The 7,519-nt window shown below is 36.5% G+C and overlaps 1 pseudogene; it reads left to right on the top strand.

Annotated features, from left to right (window-relative positions):
• The first annotated feature begins 1,037 nt into the window (after positions 1–1,037).
• Positions 1,038–7,519, top strand: part of LOC124441634 — a 31,285-nt pseudogene continuing 24,803 nt past the window's right edge.

Consider the following 7,519-nt stretch of genomic DNA (forward strand, 5'->3'; position numbering starts at 1 on the left):
ACTTTGTTGTCTAGAAATATAGAATACGAGAGAAATGAATTGATTTTTCAGTATCGGAAATCATCGCACCATGAACTTATTATGTTCGTTAATAAATCACTAATCACTTTGGTTACTTCTTAGTACTTTAACATGGTTTCTCTGATCAAATAATTTAGTATGTTCAGCATCATAAATTATTGTGACACCCTGGCTCTTGCGTTCACTTCATTGCCATCTTTTCTTATTATCGTCAGTGATTCTTAACCGTGTACACTTTTAAATTATTTGTTTTAAAATTGAGTTACTTAGCCTGTGGCTGTCATAGAAAAATGATTTTCTTCTTTTCAACTTCCAATGGCAAAGTTACACAACGAGAAGGTGCTTTGGTGCTGTCTTTGGTCATACTAGTCTTACAGCACAAGCAAAAGTGATTATTAATTGTGAAACAAGACAGAATAAATGAAGGATTAGAATCAACATGAGCATAAACAAAACAATATTCAAAAGAATTTCCGTTTTCCTGGTCTTTTAGGTCTCATGAGAAAACAAAATTGAATGCATGGTACATACGAATAGAATAAGCATAAACGATAAAACTTTATTTTTTTTCTCTTCAGAGTTTACACAGAAAGACATGGAAATCTTCTTTCGTTTTTCTCTTGTTCTTTTGTGTTCTTCTTTCAGCTAATGCCTAACACATTTCCTTAAGCCTGTGTAATGGTGTAACTGCTCTTTTGAGTGGGTGGGAGGAGCTTTAGGAATAAATTTGCCCATAAAAGCGTGGTGTTATTTTTATGTTGTTTCCTAAGCTGAAAGAAGTATAAAATATTGAAAAGAAGAATATGATTTTGATGTTTTTTCTGTAAACCCTCGAGAGAGTCATAAGCACGCTCGTTGCTTATGCTTGTGATTACGTAGACGTTAATGTTCCAACTTTTGCTTATTGTTTTTCTTTAACACTTTATTGACACTTGACACAACATTCAAAAATAGATATATTCTATTCAAACAGTTCATGAAAAAAATTATTGCTTTGTTCAGACAGTTGAATTGGCTGGATTTGAACAGGACGTTCTATACGAGAAGGGATTACGTTGGTTTTATTCAGTTATTTTGGGGATGATTGACGTATTATCAGTGTACCGTATGTCAAGAAGCATCCTATGGTGATACAGGTGAGCCATCACCCCTCAGATTAAGCTCTAGGATATGTTTGCTACAATGACGGAATCGTTGTAACAAAGTCTTCTGCTCTTACTTCATATGCTTCATCTTGTTTTATACAGTTTTCCAAAATGACTCAACTGTAAATATTGTAAAACAAGCACGATTAAAAGCGTGTATATAAATTTGTAAAATTTAAGAATTGCCCAAGAATTTGTCCAAACAATTAATTTTGAGAAATTTCCAGAAATTTCCTTCAAATAGGCCATTCTTTTCTGAGAAATTTCCTTAGAAATAAGACCACATTTGACCATCGTTATCATGTTAACTACTTCATGTAAAAGTTATATATCGTCTTCCAAGAAAACAACATAACAATTTTTAATTTTTAAACCTCACAAGCATTCGTTCTCCGCAAGAATATTTCTCTCCACATATCTGTTGTAAAAGAGTGAAAGACAAATAATATTTTAAAGAACATATAAAGTTTTTTTTGAAAGCTGAAACAAGGTAATAGATATATATGTTATTGTTATGCCTGAGTCTGACTTTGAGTTTCATAGCGGGAAATTGAAACGATATTTATTTTTTATTTCTACATAGCAAAGATATTTAAGTTTTTTCCTACACAGCCAATATTGTGAATAATCTTTGTATAACATCTCTAACTAAAGCAATATCGTTAAAATGGATAAAGTTCAAGAACTTTCTGAAGCACTGCCTTTACCAAGTCAGCCATTCTTAAACGTCGAAGTAAATGAATGCAAAGAAAGGTTAGTTCATAATATGAACAAAGGACTGTATGCAGAAGGATATTGAATTGCATTTCATGTAATAATCTAGTTGAGTGAGTCTGTGTTAGTGAAACCATGCTACAGGTGAAACTAGGTAATGAACAAATCATGTTTTTGTTTTGTAAAGAAACTTGAATAATTTTAATATGTTACTAGATTGACGTCACTGGTCATATGTTGTGCTTCAACAGACTCACTTCTTCAAATACCACTGTGCTGTCAAAACGTGAACAAAACCATTTATTCAATTTGATAATAAGCATTAACATCTTAATAGTATTTACCACTTTATTTTAGCACTATCCCAGAGTATAGAATTATAAAGCTTGTCAAAGACTTTCTTATCAACATGAAAACAATTCATGGCGACTCATGTTTCGTAGAATTTGTTGATCCTTTTTTAATGGAACATGTCAAGAGCATAACTATTGTGTATGACACAGATAATTTTTCAACATATGGCAGGGTTATTGACCCTATGATCAGACAATATTTACTTTCGCATGTGTGAGAGTAGGTTGTTCACACCCCCCTGGTATGTCACACATCCCTTTTTGTTGAACCCCCACGGAAAAGAAAATGCAAGAACTCTTAGAGGATTGACTTACCGTAATGCTCGAATAAGCGCCCGGGCGCTTATTTAATTTTGGAGGCGAGAGGGGGCGCTAATTCGAAGGGGGGCGCTTATTGGAAGGGGGGCGCTTATTTCATTTTCGGACTTTTGACGTGAAAATGACACTGGTATTTTTATTTCTTGTGACCTTAACTGTAACATAAGTATGAAAATTTTGAAAACGTTAACATTCTAGAAAGCAACATTAACATTTTGTGAAACTTGAAATGTTCTCCAAGCGATTTCCTGGTGCCCGTTAAAAGGGCATGTGTATTGTACAATGCGTTTAACATCGTGAAATGTTTTGTATATATAAAGAAAGCCTGCCGTTAATGTTCAGCGGTTGTCTTCAATTTAACACACAATGAAAATAGTACTGACATTGTTTATGCTATATCGCGTCTTTCGCTAACCATTTGATCCTTAATCAATCTCAATTTCTGTATCGCTGTCATCAAGCAATGTTGACACAGGAGCAGCATCTTCAACATCTGATAGCGTGATATCCTGAAAAGGATCATTCTCCAGTGTTTGCTGAAGTTGCTGCTGAACTGCCTTCAGTTGTGCCAGGCCAGAATGACAAGGTTGACTCGGCTTTAAGCAGTGTATCAGCTCATCTTGAGAACCGTCGACAGCAAGTGTCAGCGCACAGCACTTGAAGGAGTTAACAATAATGTCCTTATCCAGATCATTCCATGCTTCAATGATCCACTGGACAATCTCTCGCCTAGGAGGAGCTCGCATGTTCCCTGCTGCAGTAAACGTGTGTTGACCATTTGCCATCCACTCGTCATATCTCTCAGTCACTTTGGCTTTGAATGGTTTGTTCCACGATACATCAGGCGCTTGGATATATTTCGTACACCCCAGGTATAATTACAGGATCTATCTTTGCGCGATTGAGCTCTTGTTTAACGCTGTCTAAGACGTGGCATCTAAAAGAATCCCAAGCCAGCATCCGTCTGGTGAACGAAAACTGGCCCAAGACACTTTTAACCCAAGAAACGGTTAGTTCTTCATTCATCCATCCATTAATCGAGGACGCTACGACACACTTTGTTCTGAATTCCTCATTCAGTGCTTTCGACTCTCTTGGCACCTGGAAAACGATGAACGGCTTTAGTTTGGTACCGTCTCCTTTGCAGTCAAACACACTGAAACCTTCGTTTTTCATGGCCAGTTGTTTTCAATCGAATTGTGCTTTCGCCAATGTTGTCGACCGTGGTATTGGATACCATATCTTGCCATACTGCTGTCTCATCCATTGCAATGATATCCCTGTCTTGGTAAGCGATTTTTACGTTGCCGGCGAATCTGCAAAACATACGCTATGAGTTTGTCTATCACTTTCTCGGGTCCTTTTGTGATTCAGTGGTTTTGCGTCTGATTGCCAAACCATGTCTTGACATGAACCGCTGTAACCAACCGGAACTGGCAAGAAACGATGGTGGCATTTCCTTCTCTTTGCATTTCTCGTTATCGAAAAATTTTGCTTTGCTTGCGATCATTTTTCTGGAAACACGAAGGCCATTGGAACGGCGCTCATGTACCCACTGTAATAATGCTTCTTCTAGGTCTTCATCGAATGGCTTTCGTCCGCCTCCTTCAAGCCGCTTTCTCTTGCTGCTAGTATCTTCCAATTTGCTTTTCTTTTGTCGCCATTCTCTTACTCTCTTGCGGTCGACACCAAACTTTGCTGCGGCTTTTCGGTTACTGTTACACTCTTCGGCAAATTGAACAGCCTTAAGTTTAAATTCGTTAGAATAAGAAGAGTTCTTCAATCCTGCGTGCGATGTAGATGCTAGAGTTATACTTTCGTCCATGATGTCAAAGGTAAGCATGCTGTAATGCGAGAAGGCCGGAAAAGACCTCCCATGAGAAGATCACATTGTATCACGTGCTACCAAACACGTGTGTGACATTCATCTGCTGTTTACAACATGGCGCGTTCAAGCTATACCTTTACTTGGCAAATGGTTTACGAAATAGAATTTGCGTCTGTGATAAGAGGACACCATGTTTATAAAGCTGAATGGTCACCACAGCTTGGAGAACGGCTAGTGTGTCGGAAAGACGATCGAAAGGAGGCTAAAGAGCACGATGAATATGCGATTGGAACATTTATTCAAGACAGTGGCAAGCTGGTTGGACATGCGCCCATTGAACTTTCCTTCCTCGTGTTTACATTTTACGAGCTCATGAGGATAATGCGGTGGAGGTAAAAGTAACTGGAAAAGAAAACTTGAAAACGGCCTAGTTGTTCCAGGAACTTTAAAGCAGTAACACGAAGCCGGCGACTGGGAGCAAAGTTTAACGAGGAACTTGATAAAGTAAAGCTCCTATGTGCCCACATGGATATTGAAATCAAGCAAATGAGAAGCAAACCTCTGAAGAACATTGATTTTGAGTTCTAACGAATGTCCGTTACCGATGTAAAAAATTAAAAATACTGTGTATCGAACTGAGTACCGAAGTTCATCTTTTATCGGGGGAAGGGTGGGGGTGGGGGCGCTTATTTGAGAGGACGCTTAGCAAAACCCGTCTTTTCTCGAGGGGGCGCTTATTTCAAAATTTGAGTCCTAGGGGGCGCTAATTCGAAGCGGGGCGCTTATTGGAAGCTGGGCGCTTATTCGAGCATTTACGGTAGTTTGATAATGAAGATTTACATGAAGTACATATTTCTGTCAAACCTTCATAATTCTTTTAACAGATAATTGATTTGAAAAAAGTTATGCTAAAGTATCATGTCTATCAACTTCATGATGGGGGGCATGGATATGAAGAACTTGAGGATGATATATCTGCTCCAGACAACTGGCTTTTGCCTACAGGTGGGTAAATTTTGCCTGCAGGTGGTCAACTCACTTCAGTCCCAGGTCTTTTCGCTTTCACGAGTTATAAGTATTAGCAACTAATACAATTAATTCATCATTTTTAGAGGATTTTCAGGGCTTGTGGAAAAGCTTGCTCTTTGACTCGGATGTGAAAAATCAGGTTGTTCTTCATAATGAACATTTAATGATTTCTCTCGTAAGCGAAGTTTAAATTGTAGCTTGTTAAGGACGTCTTTAGCGCCGAAATAAGTTAACGTTTAAACAGTTAGCTGTCAAAACGTCAAATAGATTTTTTAAGGATTTTCCTAATTTCTCCTATTTTCCAATGTACATTATGTACTCGGAGTTACTGATCAACGGAGTTACTGATCTGCTAACTTATTAATCTCTAATATTTTCAAAAGGTTTACGCAAGCGATGACATTGTGCACCGTAGTGGTGACAAAGCTTACTTAGTAAACATTAAAAATACACATCTCAGCAATTCTAGCGAGTTATATCGATTAAAAAATGTTAAAAATTTTGTTGTTCTAATTTATTTACGAAAGTATATGTCGTGCCATGACTATGATATTTCATGTATCTCATTTTATCTTATTTTTTAGTTGCTAAAATATGCGGCAACGACACTTCTCTTCTCCGACAGGTTTGTCGTGTGAAATGAAACTATTGAACTGAAGACTTTTTAGAGAAGCCAAATTGCAAAATCATTCGTTTTTCCATCTTTTTAAAATCACTCCCAAACAATGACATTTTCAAAGTATATATTAGTCACGTGTTTGAATCATATTTTAGAGGCGTGGATTTCAACATCATCTCGTGAAATAAAGTTACCTTATTGCATGGTAGTTAGTTTCCTTGGTAACCAGACGTGAGTCCTTGCGTCATCGTCCGTCACGTGTATCTTTTTGCGAATCAAATTAGATTCTATTTTTGCGTGTGTTGACTTTGTAACAACTCTCATCTTAACGGAGTAAATCTCTTATCACTCATAACATTCAAGATTGAAAATCACATATCAAAGTATTGATAAGAATAAGTTAGCTACAATCATATAGAATGAAACGCGAGAGACGTGATGGTGTTTTAACGAGCCAACTATTAAATGACGTCAAGGCTACCATGTTTGTGTACCGCTGTGACGTCACTCGAAAACAAACAACGAATCAAACAACAGCCACTCATAGTACATGATGTTTGTCTTCACGTGATCTACTGCAAATATCCAGAAGAATGAGTTGAGCTTTTCTTTAAAACTTTCACAGAGCCAACCGGTACAGAAACATCCTTATGCAAGGCGCTTGCTCAAAATTATCCATACGACTTTCTAAAAGGTAAAACACTACATTTTATTTTGATGTTACGTAAATCGCAATCCATTACTATCCATGTGTGTAATGCAACTAATATTTCCACGTAATTTTATTGTTATGTCGTGAATTATAAATACAAAGTATAATCCGAAAAGGTTATATCCGAAAATGTTGTAAACTCAACATCAAATTTAGAAAACAAGACGATTAAAATGTAAATATTACACTTTCAATTGTTTTGCTTTGTAACTTTTATTTAAGTTTACAAGATGTTCTTTTTTGGCATTATCTTTTACTTTGTTTTTAATGAAATTGTCGTCTACCTAAGGATTATGAACTATAAATTAAAGTGTGTTTCTACTTTTGAATCCTTAGATTTAACTATAATAGCTTATTGAAATAAACATTCACAGTTTATTTTCCGAGGTAGGCATCATTTTGAATAGCTCAAAGCAACATCACCGAGTGCAAAAATCCTCTGGAACCAAAAATTACATTGCCATAAATTTTCCGTGAAACCTTTGTCGTCACCCCCTGTCAATATAAATGCACGGTTTCACATCAAAATATCAGTTCAGAAAACTGACATTTATATACCTGGGATTGAGATGTCGTTGAAGTTAATAAATCTAGTTCCGTATCACAAAATGATCATATCCATTAAAAAAGCATCTGTAATTTAAATACATTGACATTATCTTTCCTTACAAACAGAGTGGAAAGTTAATGAGTTGAAAAATGTTTCAGAAAATTCAAGAGTTTATTGACGACAAATAAGCTTGTACGCTTAATACGTATTTACTGTTTAAACGAAGTGAA

This window comes from Xenia sp. Carnegie-2017, unplaced genomic scaffold (genome assembly GCF_021976095.1).
Source record: "Xenia sp. Carnegie-2017 unplaced genomic scaffold, XeniaSp_v1 HiC_scaffold_20, whole genome shotgun sequence".
NCBI classification, from domain to species: Eukaryota; Metazoa; Cnidaria; class Anthozoa; order Malacalcyonacea; family Xeniidae; genus Xenia; species Xenia sp. Carnegie-2017.